The 20,384-nt window shown below is 48.1% G+C and overlaps 1 protein-coding gene across 1 annotated transcript in view; it reads right to left on the bottom strand.

The window, feature by feature from the left end:
- Positions 1-5,862, bottom strand: part of PCYT1A (phosphate cytidylyltransferase 1A, choline) — a 31,450-nt gene extending 25,588 nt beyond the window's left edge. The window contains exon 1 of the mRNA XM_063131743.1: positions 5,805-5,862. The gene's annotated coding sequence lies outside the window, so the exon portion shown is untranslated. The remainder of the gene's footprint in view (positions 1-5,804) is intronic.
- Positions 5,863-20,384: the final 14,522 nt, after the last annotated feature.

The following is a 20,384-nucleotide window of genomic DNA, read 5'->3' as shown; positions in this document are numbered from 1 at the left end:
TTCAGATGATGAATAGAAGCAGCAACAGCAAGAAGCAGAATTTTGTTGGGATTTGTGCGCAGGACTCATTAGGAGTACCAAGTCATAGAAGTTTTTCCTGATGTCCAGCCGGAATCTGGCTTCCTGTCATTTGAGCCCGTTATTCCGTGTCCTGCACTCTGGGAGGATCGAAAAAAGATCCTGGCCCTCCTCTGTGTGACAACCTTTTAAGTATTTGAAGAGTGCTATCACGTCTCCCCTCAATCTCCTCTTCTCCAGGCTAAACATGCCCAGTTCTTTCAGTCTCTCTTCATAGGGCTTTGTTTCCAGACCCCTGATCATCCTGGTTGCCCTCCTCTGAACCCGCTCCAGCTTGTAATTTGGAGTGAGCTCCACGTTAGTTAGCAACGTTGAAAAGCCCAGCAGGACTCTAAAGATTTTGAACTAGGTGAGAGGAAGTTTGGGGTGGGTGGGGGTGGGGGCAGTTTGCCTGTAACTTTCTGGCTCTTAGAAATTCTTGCATACGAAGAGGCAGCCTCCAAAGTACACATGAACCTATAGTTTCGCCCCCACCTTGTGGTAGATTTAACGAGCTTAGGAGTTCGTTGCTATCCCATTAAACAAAACACCAAAAATCAAAGCAAAAGCAATCCAGATCCTTCCTCTGCAATACCAACAAGTGCTCTTTTTGTCAGTACAGCTCTAAGGCTAAGCAAACAGGCATTTAGTTCCGGTGCTTAGTTAAATGTCAGCCCTCTTGATCATCACACGCTCCACACCCTGGTATTTCCATGGCCTTAATCCAGCCCTGGCTAGATGCAATGTCTAGCACAACATTCGAGCCACAAAAACAAGCAACTGGTTTGTATTCTGCAAATGCATGCGTGCAATTTGAGGGAGACGGGGTTTTGCTGTCTGGTTTTGAACTCTAAAGAGAATTCTCATTTTGGCCACTAAACTCCAAAAATAAACTCGCCACAGTTGTAACTTAAAATAGAAATCTAACAGAGTTCTGCTGTTTCCTGGGGTCAAAGGGGTTCATAACATGTGTCCATGGAGATCTACCTCTATTCTCAGGGAGTAAAACAGCAATTACTGTGCTACGATGAAAGTGGAAGATGCGTCCTGATGCTTTGACAATGACAATGATCCAAAGGAAAGCATGCAAAACCAAATTAGCCAATAAGACTGAATGAACTATGCCCTAGCTGTCTGTCAAAATGAAACACTGGGAAAGAGACAGGGCGTGGGCAGTGCAACAGGAAGACGGTGGACTTATTCTCACTCTCCTCCTCCGAGACCAGAGAAGGCAGATGTTTCTCTGGAGCTACAACAGGAATCATAGAATAGCAGAGTTGGAAGGGTCCGCAAGGCCATTGAGTCCAACCCCCTGCTCAATGCAGGAATCCATCCTAAAGCATCCCTGACAGATGGTTGTCCAGCTGCCTCTTGAAGGCCTCTAGTGTGGGAGAGCCCACCACCTCCCTAGGTCACTGGTTCCATTGTCGTACTGCTCTAACAGTCAGGAAATTTTTCCTGATGTCCAGCTGGAATCTGGCTTCTTGCAACTTGAACCCGTTATTCCGTGTCCTGCACTCTGGGGGGATTGAGAAGAGATCCTGGCCCTCCTTTGTGTGACAACCTTTCAAGTATTTGAAGAGTGCTCTCATGTCTCCCCTCCATCTTCTCTTCTCCAGGCTAAACATGCCCAGTTCATAGAGTCCATAGAGCTTTTTTGGGGAGGGGGGAGCTTTTCCAGCGGGTGCATTAGAACTCTAACCATCATGTGAACTATATCAGGGATGGGCAGAAGGTAGTTCTCCAGCAGTTTGGAACTTCAGTTCCCAGAAGCCCCTGCCAGCATGGCCAATGGTCAGGAATGCTGGGAGCAGAAGGCCAAAGCAGCCGGTGATCTACTTTCTCTCCACCCCAGAACAAGAACATAGGAACATCAGAAGAGCCTTCTTGATGCTCTAACAGTCAGGAAGTTTTTCCTGATGTCCAGCTGGAATCTGGCTTCCTGTAAATTCAGCCCATTATTCCGTGTCCTGCACTCTGGGAGGATCGAGAAGCTATCCTGGCTTTCAAGACTGCAATTAAACATTTGTTCACTCAATACAGTTTGGCTTGTAGATAGCTGGTGCACACATATACAGCATGTGGTACCTAACCATTTATCCCACGGCATCTGCACAGAAATATGACACAGGTACTGCCCCTCCCCCCTTGTGTTTTCTTGGCCTTTCAGCCCTGGCTTCTAATTTCTCTCTCAGCAACCAAATATATATTCACTTATCCACCTAAATTAGCATGTTATATGCATCTGAACAAGAGTATCTGATTCCTGAAAGGTTATGTCACAATATGTTTGTAAAACCCGAAGGTGCCACAGAACTCTTTGTTGTTATTTTGCCACCCTTCAGGGTTCAAAAGTCATACAGCCAATGGTTATAGAACCACAAGAAGAAACAAGGAAGGACTTCTTCACACAGCGCATAGTTAAACTATGGAACTCACTACCACAAGATGTGGTGATGGCCACCAATTTGGATGGCTTTAAAAGGGGGGTTGGATAAATTCCTAGAGGAGAAGGCTATCCACGGCTACCAGCCCTGATGGTTACGTGCTACCTCCAGTATCTGAGGCAGTAGGTCTGTGTGCCCCAGTTGCTGGGGAACATGGGTGGGAGGGTGCTGTTGCACCTGTGCCCTGTATGCGGTTCCCTGGTTGACGGCTAGTCGGCCACTGTGTGACCAGAGTGCTGGACTAGATGGACCCTTGGTCTGATCCAGCATCAGGGCTCTTCTTACGTTCTCATGTTCTTAAGTCTACAAGTGATCTAATGATACTACCGTCTTTCCACCAACCCCTAAATTGAGACAATTGGGTAGAAAGACAAAGGGGTTACTAAAGATAACTATAATGACATTGATGGTTAATTCAGAAAAACACGTAATACAGCTTCACTTAGGACAGCAAAACAGACCAAGGCCGTGAAGCCTGGAACTACTGTGGTGCGGGTGGGGATGATGGAGGTGGAATTAATTGGAATTGGGATCCCATCGCCCCTTTCCCCAGGCAAGAACCATCTCATCCAGCCTTCAACAGCGCTGGTCCCAAAGAACAGCAACCTTAAAACAATGCCACCTTTCAATCATTCCTTCCCAAATGCCTGACTCCCACAAGGAATCTCATGTGATATGGTCAATTTACCACCAAATTTACCCCCTGTACCTACTGAATTCATTGCTCACAAGGGTCTCTTTCTACAGCCCCTGGGAGATCTCCGTGTATAAAAAACTCACCATCACTCACCCTCTCCTTTCTTCATTTCCATTGCATTCTCTCCCAGCCCTCCTATTAAGCTGAACAAACACTGTCATTACTTATAAATAATGACAGTTCCTTTCCATTCTATCAGTGTTATTGTTAATCATTCTAGTCAGCCCCTACCATAGAATCATAGAACAGCAGAGTTGGAAGGGGCCTAGAAGGCCATCGAGTCCAACCCCCTGCTCAATGCAGGAATCCACCCTAAAGCATGCCTGACAGAGGGTTGTCCAGCTGCCTCTTGAAGGCCTCTAGTGTGGGAGAGCCCACCACCTCCTACATCCATGTGTGCGTGCAAAGATGCTCTTAGGGCAACTCCATAATTCTTATACCTGCTTCCCTTTCCAGCTCGGGCACTGGTTCCCATGGCCACCCGTTTGCCACAGAACGGGGGCAAAGCCCCCTCTCCTGCAGCCACGGAATGAGATGCCCATGCCTGCTATTTGTTAAAGAAATTATCAATCTTGCCAGGCCAAACAAGTTTGGCCCTCAGGTGGGTTTAAAAGGGGATTCCAGCAGGCAGTACTGAAGGAGATGAGAGAGGGAAGCATAGCCTTTCCACCGGCCCGGCTGAGGACCACCCCCACGAAGGCCTCCCTTCCCTCAACTGTGCCCACCAGCTGCCATTCCAGAAGGCAGAGATGAAGGAGATGGGAGGGAGGGCAGGGCCATTCCACCACTGAAGGCCTCCCTCATGAAGGCTCCTCCTCCCTCCACCACCACCCATTCCAGCAGGCAGCAGATGAAAGCAGGGCCATCCCACCAGCCTTGCTGAAATATTTTTCCCTTCTTCCCTCCCTGTTCCTTTTTCCTTGTGTGGCATGTCTTCTTAGATTGTAAGCCTACAGGCAGGGGCTGACTTGTTTTTCCTACTGCATGTAAGCCACTCCGGAAGCCTTTTTTGGCTGATGAACAGGAAAAAAAGAAGTCCTTCAAATCAATACATAAAATTTGGACCCCAAAGTCCTTTCTCTGCAGTGGTCCCCCCTTGTTTTCCATCACACCCTCCAAACCACAAACATCATCTCCCCAGTCCCCACCCCAAAGGCGTATCCATGACTTCCTCCTCCACCACGACAGTCTCAAAAGCCCCGTCAATGCCCATCATAACCCCCCCCCCACATGCCCTACAACCCTTCAACACTGGCAGGGGTGGGCAAGAGAATGGTTTATCATATGCATCAAAGCCCTTGTTTGCCAATACTCATCTAATCTTCCTTGCAGCATCACAAAGAACCCTCCCCTGGTTTGAATGCAGAGGGGGGCATGTGCACGTGGGGGTGATCATGATGAGCATTTGCAGCGCATGTGAGCCCCGAGGGAGAAGCCTTGGGATGGACCTGCAGCTTCTACAGAATACATGCAGGGGCTTTTTTCATGTGTCTCCTGCTAGTGAGCACTGCTTGTGGGACTTGGGGGTGGGTGGGCTCCTCTCACGGCTTCCTTCCCCAAAGTGAGCTCCTAAAGTTAAAAGGGCCTCCCCAGAGCCTGGCCCCACAACAAGCCCCCCAAAGAGCCTGGCCCCACAATAAACGAAGAGCCTGGCCCCACAACAAGCCCCCCCCCGAGAGCCTGGCCCCACAATAAGCCAAGAGCCTGGCCCCACAACAAGCCCCCCCCAAGAGCCTGGCCCCACAATAAGCCAAGAGCCTGGCCCCACAACAAGCCCCCCCAAAGAGCCTGGCCCCCGAACAAGCGAAGAGCCTGGCCCTACAACTAGCCCCCCAAAGAGCCTGGCCCCACAATAAACGAAGAGCCTGGCCCCACAACAAGCCCCCCCCAAAGAGCCTGGCCCCACAACAAGCCAAGAGCCTGGCCCCACAACAAGCCCCCCCAAAGAGCCTGGCCCCCAAACAAGCGAAGAGCCTGGCCCTACAACTAGCCCCCCAAAGAGCCTGGTGGCCCCAAAACAAGCCCCCCAAAGAGCCTGGCCCCACAACTAGCACCCCCCAAAGAGCCTGGCCCCACAACAAGCCTCTCCCCCAAAGAGCCTGGCCCCACAACAAACCAAGAGCCTGGCCCCACAACTAGCCCCCCCCAAAGAGCCTGGTGGCCCCACACCAAGCCCCCCCCAAGAGCCTGGCCCCACAATAAGCCAAGAGCCTGGCCCCACAACTAGCCCCCCAAAGAGCCTGGTGGCCCCACACCAAGCCCCCCCAAAGAGCCTGGCCCCACAACTAGCCCCCCAAAGAGCCTGGTGGCCCCACACCAAGCCCCCCCAAAGAGCCTGGCCCCACAACTAGCCCCCCAAAGAGCCTGGTGGCCCCACACCAAGCCCCCCCAAAGAGCCTGGCCCCACAACTAGCCCCCCAAAGAGCCTGGTGGCCCCACACCAAGCCCCCCCAAAGAGCCTGGCCCCACAACTAGCCCCCCAAAGAGCCTGGTGGCCCCACACCAAGCCCCCCCAAAGAGCCTGGTGGCCCCACCACAAGCAGCCCTCCCCCGAAGAGCCTGCCCCCCCCCCCCACCGCCCCACCCGCTGGGCTCCGACCTACCCGCCTGCGGTGCTCTGCGCCTTCTTCCTCGGGCTCACCCCCGCACAGCGCCAACAGGGCTGGGCTGAGCAGGAAGTGCTTTCCGCCGGACCCTCCCGGAACGGACCTGCCGAAATAGCCCGCTCCACTCAGGCGTCCCTCCCGGAAACTGAGACCCGCCTCCGAGGTTCCGGGGTAGACCTGAGAGGGGCACTCCCAAATCTCCCCCCCCCCCCAACACACAGGGCAAAATAGGGGCTGGGGGCTGGGCCTCCCTTCCTGCGCAGGAGGGCTCGCTCGCCTCCCCCACTTCTCCTGTGGCGTTCCACTCCCTTGCATTTGCAGGCACGCAATGCTGCAATAATATGTACTATTGGATAGGATTCTTCCTCTTTCCTTATCCCAGCCTTCCCCAACCTGGGGCCCTCTTCCCAGGGAATTGTAGTCCAACACCACTGGAGGGCCCCAGGTTGGGGAAGGCTGCCAAGCCACACCCCTCCTCTTTGCCCAAAATATGGCTTTCCCACTCCACCCCGCCAGCAGAAACACTCCTGGCATGCTCAGGCCTTGATGGGTGCAACTTCTTCCTTTCTGGTCTTCCACTGCTGCAGCTGGGCCGGCCTGGATTCTACCCAGAATGGTGCTGCCAAAATCTTGCTCTGAACAAGAACATCAGAAGTGCCCTGATGCTGGATCAAACCAAGGGTCCATCTTGTCCAGCACTCTGTTCACACAGTGGCCAACCAGCTGTCAACCAGGGATGAACAAGCAGGACATGGTGCAACAGCACCCTCCCACCCATGTTCCCCAGCAACTGGTGCACACAGGCTTATTGCCTCGAATACTGGAGACAGCGCAAGGCTGACATTTGGGTGTCTCAGGCAGAGCATATAAAACAGTGGCTTCAGACCAAGTCAAGGGGACGGTGTATGGCACCCAAGGCCGGCCAGGTTATTTTGGCACCTGAGTCTGAAAACCCCACAAGTACCCTCCCTGAGAGTAAAAATACCACAACCACCGATTAAGGGTGCTTCTAGATGGAGAGCTCCAATCCAAAAGCATCGTGCAGCTCTTCCATCTCCTCCTTAGACTGCTTCCCATAACATTGCCTCATTCGTAAGATTTTACAAGGGCTCCAGATGCCATCCTCTTCCACTCGTAACCCTCCCTTGTTTTCCCACCACTGCTTCTGGCGTTTTCCTGAAGAAAATCTGTTAAGGAGGGAAGGAAGAAATAACTCTGCAATTCTTTCTGAGTGACAGCACTAGGAGCCCACCAATTGGAAGCACCTTTAATGATTTTTTTTCCCCTGTTCAGAAAAAAGATGGAAGAAGTGGTGGAAAAACATACGAGGGCTACAAATGGAAGACAACGTTGTCTGCCTCTGTGAAATCCTGTGAACGAAGCAGGGTGACTGCACAACAAAAACCTTATCTGGAAGCACCCCAAATAACTAACAGTGTGCTGCCTCACTGCCTAATGTTTGTGCAGCATTCCTTAGGCCACAGGTCTAAGGTTTATCCTGAGATCATCCAGGGTTCGCCCCTGCCTGAGCACTGGAACCCCTGTGTGTCACCTAGATGAACAGGTTTGACCCCTGGAAGATCCAGGGATAAACCTTAGGTCTAGCTATGGCCTTAGATTCCCAAACTGGTTTCCTGTCTGTATCCCAGTCCAGCACAAGCCCTTTGTCTCCATCTTTAAAGCTCTCTGTGGCCTTGAGCTCACAAGCTTTGCCTCTTATGCCTCCCTGGCTGATGGCTGGTTGGTCACTGTGTGAACAGAGTGCTGGACTAGATGGACCCTTGCTCTGATCCAGCATCAGGGCACTTCTTACACTCTAAACATTTTTATGTTGCTGCGTCTTCTTCAAGTTACACCTCCAAACTCACCTCACTTAAGCCATTAAATCCTCCTCCTCTACTGCAGCCTTTCTTAGCCTGATGCCCTCCAGATGTAGCTGGGGAATTATGGGAGTTGTAGTCCAACACATCTGCAGGGCCCCAGTTTGGGAAAGTCTGCCCTACTGAAGCAAGTACTTTAAACACATCCTCGTTTTTGTTATCCTTGCCTCCCTCTTCCTCTCCTCTCTCCCTGTGTTGAAATTTAGACTTTTAGTTTTAGTTTTAATTTAGATCTTCCTCTGTGAAGCATCATGCTCATTGATGGTGCTATATAAAAAGAACAGTCGCTGAATGCCACCTTGCCACGCGCACAAAACGGTTACCAAAGCATGACAAAACACACCAACAGCACATTGCAATCAATCATATCGCCACATGGAACAATTCAGAACAGTTTCATAATATACACAATAAAATAACCTCAGTATCAAAATAACCTCAGTATCAGTAACTGCAGAAGGAGGGCGAGTCCAGCTCTCAGCCTTAGGGGTGGCAGGAACAAGGTGAAACCCTCTGGCCTAGGAGGTAAACGCCAACTAGCAACACTCTCTCATTTCATGATGGGGGCTAAAATTATACAGTTACTTAAACCAAACATGCAGGGTTGCCTGCTTTGCTACGTCCCATGAAATGGAGCATCTAAGGTCAGTTGAGGGGGGGTGCATAACAACCACAGCATGTTGGTAAATGCAAGTATTTCATTTGGAAAATTGGAAACCAGCTTATTAATACATTTTTCTAGCACCCATTGGTTTGGCTTTTGCCTTTTGGTCATAATTCTGCTGCCTGGTGTGGCCAAGCATAAAAGTTCATATGCTGCAAAGATTATGATAAAAATCGTACCAGCACAGTAACGCATAATAAAACATTCTTGCCAAACAATATTGCATTGTGCTATGGAAATTAAGAGCAGTGCACTTAAAAATAGCTGCATAATATTAAGATGATATCATTGTTTGTTTTTTTAATGTTCCCATACAATAGCAGTCTCTTATTATATCTTAATAACATGGCATGGGATTGTTCTATTTTATTATTATTATTATCATTGCATAATTTTATTCAGGAATTACTTTGGCATCTAAGCTGGTTTGTTGTTGAAAGGATTTTTAACTGTTTGGGTCTTGTTTCTTTTATTGCTGTGTTTTTAATTGATTGGTTCCATGTTACGTTTTAATTGAGATTCTGTTTTTTGATCTATTGTTAGCCACCTTGAGCTCCATTTTTGTGGGAGAGTGGGATATACATTTAATAAATAAATAATTGTTGCCATCACTTCAGTCATGTGGTCACTCATGTAGATGCATTTTTAAAAATGTGATGTTGCCTCCTTCTCTGAGCACTATGGATGAAGCAGTCTGCACATTTTACTAGAATTGCCAAAGGCTGCAAATCTATACACATTTACCTGGGAGCTAGTCCAGTTGAACTTAATGGGGCTTACTTCTGAGTAAATTTACATAGGTTTGTACCGAAAGACCACCTGGTGAGTTCACGGAAAAGATAAAACTCAAACCAGGGACATCTAATATGTAGCTCAGGCTGCAATCCTATGCACGCTTCCCACTGGTTTGAAAGGTGCTCTGGGTTTCTCTTGCTTTGAAATGTAATCTCTCAACTTTACTTTCTTTCTGGCCAGTTTCATTTTAAAGAAGTTGTTGTTTTTCAGCACAATCCTTTGTATTTCTACACAGACATAAGTCCCATTTCCCATTGAGTTTAATGGGACTCCCTCTCAGTTCGGTGTACATAGAATTGCACCTTACTAATGTAACTGGAAATGTTATTTGTAACTTTCCAAGAGTTTGAGCTTGTGAAGATCCCCATTTCTGCATGGCAAGGGAATTCTTATGTAGGGTGACCATATGAAAAGGAGGACAGGGCTCCTGTATCTTTAACAGTTGTATTGAAAAGGGAATTTCTGCAGGTGTCATTTGTATATATGGAGAACCTGGTGAAATTTCCTCTTCATCAAAACAGTTAAAGCTGCAGGTGCCCTGCCCTCTTTTAAAATGGTCACTCTAGTATAGCTCCTGCACCTTTAACTATTGTGATGAAGAGGGAATTTCACCAGGTTCTCCATATATACAAATGACACCTGCTGAAATTCCCTTTTCTATGCAACTGTTAAAGATACAGGAGCCCTGTCCTCCTTTTCATATGGTCACCAAATCTTATGCATTTATTTATTTATTTATTTATTTTGTATCCCATCTTTCTACCAAAAAACGTTACTCAAGGCGGCTATGACGATACAATACAGGTAGCATAAATGTTGTTCCACACCAGCACCCGGAAGAAAATAACACACTCTTTACCCACGTTTAGGTAATAATGGTAACAGCAGCAAAATCTACCTAAACGGCTCTACCAAACAGCCCCAGTTAAGAAACGAAAGAGTCAGTTTGGTTCCAGTTAGTAATAATTGGATCCAGCTAGTAATAATAATAACAGGAAGAAGAAAGAGGATGAGGAGGAACATAGGAAGCGTGGACAATGGTAGATCAGACAGGCCTGGTTCAGACAACACACTAAACCATGCTGCTTAACCACAAAATGGTTAACGGAATGCATGCATTCCGTTAACCATTTTGTGGTTAAGCAGCATGGTTTAGTGCAGAGATTTCCAAATTGTGTGTCGCGACACGTTAGTGTGTCGGCTGCAGTGTGTAGGGGTGTCGCGCGAACGTAACGAGAAACCTCTGAGTCTCTGTGAAATAAGCAATACCAACTTGCATGCATTTTTTACGCAGCAAAGGTGCCGATTAGTATGGTGCACTAGTATATTCCCCTTCCGTCGTATCTGTGTATGCACACCACGGTCGAGGGATCATACAGGTACTGCGCATGCACAGTATGCATAATCGGGTCAAAACAGCTGATTCTGTGTCACTTCCGGTGACGCGGCTGCACCTGAAGTGATGCATTCGAGAAATTCCACGGGTCCAGTTTTTTGATAGAACAGCGTCTCAACTACCGCTTGATCGCTGCTCGACAAAATTGGTTCAATGTGAAAAGTCTTGGAAATGTATGTTATTATCTTGCAAATCATATATTTTTTAAAATATAAATGAAAGGTTTTCATGAGATGTGTTGTGTCCCCATACATTTTGTTATTACAATTTATGTATGTGTCCGTATCTCTTATAAGGGGTTTAGTTTAACCTCCGGTTTGCTAGTAAAACTGAATTACCGTGTCGCGAAATGATGCATGTCTAAAAAGTGGGTCACCAACATGAAAAGTTTGGAAAGCTCTGGTTGAGTGTGTTGTTTGAACCAGGCCACAGTGGGCCTGTCCAGACAACACACTAAGCCATGGTTAAGCCGCTAACCCTTTTGCAGCAAATGGTTTAGTGAGCATGTTTAAACTGTGGTTAGGAATGGTTCACACGACACGCTAAGCCATGGTTCACATGACACGCTGAGCCATAATGTTAAGCTTAACCACCGTGGCTTAGTGTGTTGTCTGAACAGGGCCTATTTGGTTATCTAATTCGGTACTGCCAACTGTGACTGGCAGTAGGTTCTCTAGCTCTCAGGTCTTGGGCGGAGAAGAATCTTCATATCACTTGGCTACTTGATTCCTTTTAAGAGAGCCAGTGGTTTGAGTGTTTGGCCGGGACTTGGGAGATCCAGGTTCTAATCCCCACCCGGCCAGCTCATTGGGTGACTTTGGGTCAGCTGCTGACTCTCAGCCTTGCCGTGAGGACAAAGATGTTGTGGCGATAAAAACAGAGAGTAAGAAGACGATGTAAACCGCCTTGGGTTCCTTGCAAGATGGAAAAAAGGCGGGATATAAATAATCAATAAAATAAATAAGAGCTGGAGTTGCCAGGGACTGAATCTGGGATCTTCGACATGCTATACATAGAGCATGTCTCTACATTTTAGAGACTGAAAGAACTGGGCATGTTTAGCCTGGAGAAGAGAAGATTGAAGGGAGACATGAGAGCACTCTTCAAATACTTGAAAGGTTGTCACACAGAGGAGGGCCAGGATCTCTTCTCGATCCTCCCAGAGTGCAGGACACGGAATAACGGGCTCAAGTTAAAGGAAGCCAGATTCCAGCTGGACATCAGGAAAAACTTCCTGACTGTTAGAGCAGTACGACAATGGAATCAGTTGCCTGGTGAGGTTGTGGGCTCTCCCACACTAGAGGCCTTCAAGAGGCAGCTGGACAAGCATCTGTCAGGGATGCTTTAGGGTGGATTCCTGCATGGAGCAGGGGGTTGGACTCGATGGCCTTGTAGGCCCCTTCCAACTCTGCCATTCTATGATTCTATGATTCTATACCCTCCCCAAATAATAATAAATGGATTCAACTAAACAGCCCCACGAATAATAATCGGACCCCAGAACTGTTGTTTTTAAATGGCTGCCGTTGTTTTTTTACACTGTTTTTGACGGTTTTAAATTTTGTGTACCTTTTAATGTTCACCGTTTTTAACTTTTGTAAACCGCCCAGAGGGCTTCGGCTAAGGGGGCGGTATATAAATGTAACAAATCAATCAATGAAGAGGGGGATTTGGATCCATTCGGTGCCTGATGGTGGCTTTTAGTGAGGCTCTGGGCCTAAAACCTAGTATTTGCTTACAACGGGCTATTTGTCAATGCTTGAATGACGTGGTGTGTATATGTGGGTACGGGGGGCTTTAAATCAACTCCGTGAGCCCCATCCTCTGACAAAGACACGCACCACATTTAGCCCAGTCGTGCCCCCTGTAATTCAAGTGTTGCTCGCTGTACTACTCAGTGGGAGGGGGAAAGGCACTCTGCACATGCTCAAAGACAGTCTCCTTATGGGTTTTGAATACTGCGTCACCACCTGGGCTGTGAAACTGGGGCTGGAGGCCAAAGCGCTGGTCAGCCTGACTCCAAAAAAGAAAGGTCAAAGGTCACGCCCCAAAGAGGATTTACCCAGTCAGCCTGCTGCAGCGCCGTTTCCTCCTTCTCTTCTTCGGCCTCCGGATCGTTGCCAGAGCCGGCGCTGGCCGTGGGAGAGGGGTCCCTGGTGTCACGCCATCGGCACTCCGCAGCCACCCCTGCGGTGCGGAGCGGTCCCAGGGGTGGCAGGCGGCAGCTGGGGCAGAGGTCCCCCTCCGCCGCCCCGGAGAAGGGCGCCTCGCACAGCTGGCATCGCTTGGACTTGGCGCTGTGCTTGAGCGGCTTGTCCCCCATGGCACTCGGGGTGAAGGGGGGCAGGAGGCCCCAGGCAGCTGCCAGCTCACGGGCCACCAGCGAGCGACCTCCCGCTGGGGCTGCCCTCCCCACAGGGCCCACAAGAGGGCGACAGAGCCAAGAGCTGAATCCGCACCAGGAGCAGGAGCAAGGCTGGTCCACTTGAACACGACTTGGCTGCTTTCGCTGCCACTTCAGGGCCCCTCGTCGCCACCCCCTGCTGGGGAGGAGGCCTATTGCACAGCTCACAGGCGGGGGGGGGGGGGGGTGCGTTCCAAAAGCGGGGCACTGAGGAACAGGGGTTTTGTGGGGTCCTTTTAAGAGAAGTGAATCATAGACTAGCAGAGTTGGAAGGGGCCTACAAGGCCATTGAGTCCAACCCCCTGCTCAATGCAGGAATCCACCCTAAAGCATCCCTGACAGGTGGTTGTCCAGCTGCTTCTTGAAGGCCTCTAGTGTGGGAGAGCCCACAACCTCCCTAGGTCACTGATTCCATTGTCATACTGCTCTAACAGTCAGGAAGTTTTTCCTGATGTCCAGCCGGAATCTGGCTTCCTGTGACTTGAGCCCGTTCTTCCGTGTCCTGCACTCTGGGAGGATCGAGAAGAGATCCTGGCCCTCCTCTGTGTGACAACCTTTCAAGTATTTGAAGAGTGCTCTCATGTCTCCCCTCAATCTTCTCTTCTCCAGGCTAAACATGCCCAGTTCTTTCAGTCTCTCTTCATAGGGCTTTGTTTCCAGACCCCTGATCATCCTGGTTGCCCTCTTCTGAACACGCTCCAGCTTGTCTGCCTCCTTCTTGAATTGTGGAGCCCAGAACTGGACGCAATACTCTAGATGAGGCCTAACCAGGGCTGAATAGAGAGGAACCAGGACCTTTGGAAGCTATACTTCTATTAATGCAGCAAGTGGAAGATAGGTTTGTGATAAGAGCGTAAGAAGAACCCTGCTAGATCTGACCAAGGGTCCATCTTGTGCAGCATTCTGTTCAAACAGTGTCTAACCAGCACCCACGGGAAAACCCACAAGCAGGGCATGGATGCAACAGCACCCTCCCACCCATATTCCCCAGCAACTGGTGTGCATATAGGCGTACTGTCTCAGATATTGGAGGTAGCACATAGCCATCAGGGCTAGTAGCCATGGATAGCTTTCTCTTCCAGGAATTTATCCAACCCCCTTTTAAAGCCATCCAAATTTGTGGCCGTCACGACATCTTGTGGCGAAGTGCTAGAACAGGCACTTTGCACATCTTAGGCTCTAGGCTCCATCTTTGGCATGTCTGATTTTTTCCCCATTTAAATAATTTTATTGTTCTTTCATTCTGGTTACATAAGTCAGATAATGTCATACATTTACATTCAATTCCAATTCCTGCCTGCTTTTAATATTGATATCCATTAACTGGCTTAATATACTTTGTTTCATTATTCTCCACTCTTAAACCCTGGATCACCGTTTTACAGACCAAATTTTCCTTCGGACTTCTTGAGAAGGGAACCCTCATAGTCCTATGCGCTCAATAGCTCTGTATATGCCAATGGTTCCCAAAGTGGGCAGTACTGCCCCTTTGGGGGCGGTGGGATTGCATAGGGGGGGCGTTAAGAGGCAAGAGGGCAGCAGGAGGGCATTCAAGGTGGTCTTTTCCAAGAAGTGTCTCTCCAGAAGGTCTTAAAACCCAGGGACATTTTTATGGGAGAAGGTAGTTTGGTCCCAAGCCATATAGGGGAAGAATCCACACATGTATTAATACCGTTTAAGAAGCATTCTTTTAATGGTGAATTGAAATGTTTCAAAAGCACCAAAACGCTAATGAAGAGACATACCCTGCTTGGTGTGCCCCGCCACGCCGGCTGCAAAACAGAGGCGTTCACTCTTTTTTCCCTCCCTCCCTCGGTAAGCCTGCGGCGGGTGCTTCAGATTTTGAATAAATATTCAATTAATTGTTACTCTTTTGAATTTTATTGTTATTATCTTCCTTAGTGGGTTGTTGAAAACGGCTATTCTGAATAATGATTTTTATAGGGTAGGGTAGGGGGCACTGGGCATGAGTTTGTTGAACCAAGGGGCCGGTTACTTGAAAAAGTTTGGGAACCACTGGTATATGCCAACACCTTGTCCCATGTTCTGCTTTATTTACAAATTCAATGCACATTCTCCATACCCCTTCAAAATTGTATTCATTTAATTGACCTTAACTTTGGGGTCCATTTCTCTCAGAGAACAATCTGCCATCCTCTCTGGTACCATTTTTCAATACAGAGCCCTTTACCGTATTTCCCAATACTTAGCTATCAACCATCTTGCCACTAACAATAGAAGTCTCGCTAATTCCTTACTTCGGTTGATATCTAGTCCTATAAATAAATTTAGCAAGGCCAAGTGAGTAGATGGATGAATCCATTGGCCCTGTTCAGAAGACTCCTTAAACCATGGCTTTAACCATGGTAGTTAAACCAGAAAGCCGGGCCGTGTTCAGAAGACACCTTACACCACAGCTTTAACCATGGCGAATCAAACAAAAGGCCTTATTCGCTGTGGTTGAAGCCATGGTTTAAGGTGTCTTCTGAACATGGCCTGGCTTTCTGGCTTCACCACCATGGTTAAAGCCATGGTTGAAGGTGTCTTCTGAACGGGGCCATCGTTTGGCATCACTGATTAAAATAGTTGAAGGCTGGGAACAAATCCTGAGTGAAACGTTGGCGAGCCACTGCAACCACCTGAGAGCGTTGGTCAAGACGGACCAATGGTCTGACATTGTCTAAGAAGCACCTTCTGTTCTTATACAGGAAATGGCCATCAAAATAACAACCTATTAAAAATCTTGGTGTAAGATGTCAGGGTGATTGTACTTTAGAGTTCAGCTCCCTCCTTCTAGAAGCTAAATCTCCATGTAGGGTGGCGATGCATTTGTATAGTGCACCAACGTATGACTCAGCCACGCATAACGGAAATGGATGCCTTCGTCAATGGCCTTTCTTATCAGTATAGGGATTTTCTCCTACTTATCATCTGTGGAATATATCATGCAGCAGAGGACTCAAAATGATGGCGTCTTATGCCAGCTCGCTCTTAAGCGTTTAAGACTCCTTTTAATTAGGGGTGTGCACGGACCCCCCGCTCCGCTTCACTTCCAGATCCGCGATTTTCGGATTGGGCTGCTTCGCCCCGCCCCCGCTCTGCCCACTTCCGCTCCGCTCCGCTCGGAGCTCTGGATCCGGATCGGAGCTCCGTTTCCCCCCCATAGAGTTGCATTGAAAGCTAAAAAAGTAAACAACTTTTTTTCTGTTCAAGTTAGAAACCTCACGTTTGGCACCATGACACCTCATGGGGGTATACACATGCACGCCAAGTTTCAAGGGAATCCCATCATCCCCTGATTTTTTGGGAATTTTTGAAAATCGGGCACCCCATTCACACCCCTTTCCATAGCTCCGTCAATTTGCACGCTAAAAATCTCAAACTCACCACCATGAGAGCTTATCCAGGGGCACACACGCACACCCAGACTCAAGGCAGTCCCATCATCCCCTGATTTTTGCGCGGCTCTAACCTCTAACGCACCACCCATAACCCTAATTCACACCCCTTTCGATAGCTCCGTCAATTTGCATGTTAGAAACCTCAAACTCGGCACCATGATAGCTTATCCACGTGTCCACATGGACGCCAAGTTTCAAGGCAATCCCATCATCCCCTGATTTTTGGGGAATTTTTGAAAATCGGGCACCCCATTCAGACCCCTTGGGATAGCTCTGTCAATTTGTATGTTAGAAACCTCAAACTCGGCACCATGATAGCTTATCCATGTGTCCACATGGACGCCCAGACTCAAGGCAATCCCATCATCCCCTGATTTTTGGCGCGGCTTAACTCACCCCAAATTGTCCCATTCTACAACTACGTCAATTTGCATATTAGAAACCTCAAACTCGGCACCATGATAGCTTATCCACGTGTCCACACGGATGCCAAGTTTCAAGGCAATCCCATCATCCCCTGATTTTTGGGGAATTTATGAAAATCGGGCACCCCATTCACACCCCTTTCCATAGCTCTGTCATTTTGCATGTTAGAAACCTCAAACTTGGCACCATGAAAGCTAATCCATGTGTCTAATCCTACTGTATGTAGGGAGATGGGACAAGAAGTGTGTGTATGCTTTGCCCAAACAGGATTTGAAATGCTCAATCAGTGGCTGTTGCACTTCACAAACAGTGCACTGCACACACAGCACGCTCACACAATCACACAGTCACACACAGAGTCCAAGTAACAGAGAGAAGAAATAGAGAATAATTTTTTTTTGGTATTTTTTTGTATTTTTTGGTATATAGAAGGAAGGAAGATGAAACACAGTCAGGCTTTAAGAGGGGGGGGGGACAACCAACCAAACAAACAAACACACACTCCAAAGTTTAAAAATAAAGTTTATATTAAATCAAAGTAAGGGAAAAACACAGAGCAAACTAAGCTAAAAGTCAGAAAGAAGCAAACAAACACACACACACGCGCCAAGCTAAATCCTAATCTATCTCCAAAGTCCAAACACAGCAGCAGCACCTATAACTAACTCCTCTCTCCACGAACGACAACCCACAAAGACGCTGAAAGCTGAAAGCTCTGAGGGTGACTCTGGCTTAGTCCCCGCCTCAAACGCTGGGATTGGGGGATGATGCTTCATGAGGTGATCAATTCTCATCAGGATTGGGAGTTGAATGTGCCTGTCATCGCTTCAAATAAACCCCGCCGCGCCGCAGCCGGGTTTACCCTACCGTTTGTATTGTAAATGTACCCGATTTTTTAAAAAAACATAGCACGCGAACCAAAGGACACAGAAAGTTGAGAGTAGTCTCAAAATGACCCCCATCCATGACTGTCTAAGCACAAGAATTTTCAGAATGATAGTTTAAAAATCAACCCAGTTATCCCCAATTCTTTTCCGCAATGCAATCCTATGGGCGAAAACCGCCGTTTGACCCGCGCTGTCCCTGTTTGTTGACCCGATTTTTTAAAAAATATAGCACGCGACCCGCACGACGCAGAGAGGTGAGAGTAGTCTCAAAATGACCCCCATCCACGACTGTCTAAGCACAAGAATTTTCAGAACGATAGCTTCAAAAACAACCCAGTTATCTATGGGCGAAATGTTTCAAGATGGCGATCGGAGCGCTCCGCAGAAAGAGAAGCGCTCCGCCAATGGGCGCTTCTCTTCGCCTTGCTTCTAGGGGTCCGCGGTCCGCTTCTACTCCGCCTCTGGGCAAGGCGGAGCAGGCCAATTCGCTCCTGCTTCTGCGCTTCTAATAGGAGCGGAGCACATGCCTACTTTTAATATCCACATGTCTAATCCAGCCTTCCTCGATCAAGTGCTTTCCAGATGTGTTGAACTGCAGCAACTTCCTGGTCAATTCCCAGAGGTGTAGTCATGTTAGTCTGTTGCAGCAAAACCAAGAGTCTTGTTGTGGCACCTTGAACGTCTACAAATTTTATTTGGGCATAAGCTTCTGTGTTCCAGTCTACATCAACAAATGCATGAAGTGCAACTTGGAACAACCAATAGCTGCTAGTCCTGATGGCTCCAGCTGCCTTCAGTTTCAGAGGCAGTGAGTCTAGATACATCAGTTGCTGGGAAACGTGGGTGGGAGGGTGCTGTTACACCCATGACTTGGTTGTAGGTTTCCCATCAACAGCTGGTTTGCTACTATAGGAACAGAATGCTGGACTTCAAAGGTTGTCACACAGAGGAGGGCCAGGATCTCTTCTCGATCCTCCCAGAGTGCAGGACACGGAATAACGGGCTCAAGTTATAGGAAGCCAGATTCCAGCTGGACATCAGGAAAAACTTCCTGACTGTTAGAGCAGTACAATGGAATCAGTGACCTAGGGAGGTTGTGGGCTCTCCCACACTAGAGGCCTTCAAGAGGCAGCTGGACAACCATCTGTCAGGGATGCTTTAGGGTGGATTCCTGCATTGAGCAGGGGGTTGGACTCGATGGCCTTGTAGGCCCCTTCCGACTCTGCTATTCTATGATTCTATGACTAGATGGACCCTTGATCTGATCCAGCAGGGCTCTTATGATGTTCTAGTTCTTAAGGTGCGGCACAAGACTCTTTACACTTTCACTTTCAGCCACTTCCCATTGCTTTCTCTCGTCTATTTGCTCTTTTTATCATTTTATTCTATGCTTGTGATTTTTATGTTTTCAATGAAAGCCGTGTTGGGACCACTGTGCAAAAAAGGCGGTATAAAAAGATCTTTTATGCGAAGTAAATAAACAGATCAGAAGATGCTGGCAACAACATCACACGTCAAAAATGCATTAGCAGCAAGAGAACTTGGGATGCCTCTGGCTCACGGTTCATGCGAACCATGTGCATCGGCTTGCTAAATAATAATAATAATAATAATAATAATAATAATAATAATAATAAAAAATTTATATAATAATAATATTACGTCTCGGCCTCCTCGATCCCAGAATGAAAAGAATGAAACTGGACTGTGTTAGAGTTGTCACCTGATCAGAAATAAGTGGTCTGCCCTGCTCCTATGCGCTTAACAGCAGTTTTTCACTGCACAAAGATAAGCAGTGCACAACCCAGGTCCTTGCATGCACCCCCTCCAAGGCCTGATGTACACCCCCCATGTTCCCCCTGCAGCCATTGGCTAATCCCCCCCGCCCGCACTAATTAGGTTCACTGCTATTGGCAATAGGGAAACAGCAATCCTGTTTGGAGGCAACGGGTTGGAGAGGCGGCTTTAGCCACACTAATCTTTCGCCGAGCTCTCCGACCCAGGTAGCTCTTTCGCCGGCAGTAGGAGGCCGGCGGGGAGGTAGGCAGCGGTGGCGGCGGCAAGGACGTGGCCGGATTCCCCGGCCTCCTCTTCCTCTGCCTCTTCTGCAGGATCTACACAATCGTTTTGGGGGCGCACTGGAGGCGCACGCAAGCGCCTTCAGTACGACTTGTAGATCCCCTCCCCGGGTTCTAGTATTTTGAGAAAGGGAGGAAACTGTCTCCCTGTCCACATTCTCCACAACACCATGCATAATTTTGTCCACCTCTATCATGTCTCCCCTCAGCCTCCTTTTTTCCAAGCTAAACAATCCCAGTTGATGTAACGTTCCCTCATAGGGGAGATGCTCCAGCCAGCCCCTTGATCATTTGAGTTGCCCTTTTCTGCACTTTTTCCAGCTCCATAATACCCTTTTTTAGGTGTGGTGACCAGAACCGTACACAGTATTCTAAGTGTGGTTGCACCATCGATTTGTATAAGGGCAGTACGATACTGGCCGTTTCATTCTCAATTCCTGTTCTTATAATAATCAGCCTCAAAGAGTTCTCCAATCAGGCCTCTGTTTGTCTTTTCTAAGGGTGCATTCACGAATGCTTCTCTTAAAAACAAAAGTAGGTCTTTTTTCCAGAACTTTTTTTGGGTTAACTCCTATGCAAATTTTATGACTTGACGAAGGTTTCTTTATTCAGGTGAGAACCCTAATGCTGAGAACTATCATTTACA

This window comes from Elgaria multicarinata, chromosome 8 (assembly GCF_023053635.1).
Source record: "Elgaria multicarinata webbii isolate HBS135686 ecotype San Diego chromosome 8, rElgMul1.1.pri, whole genome shotgun sequence".
Classification (NCBI taxonomy): Eukaryota; Metazoa; Chordata; class Lepidosauria; order Squamata; family Anguidae; genus Elgaria; species Elgaria multicarinata.
Note: the sequence above shows the minus strand (reverse complement) of the source record. Positions and strands in the feature narration are given on the sequence as shown.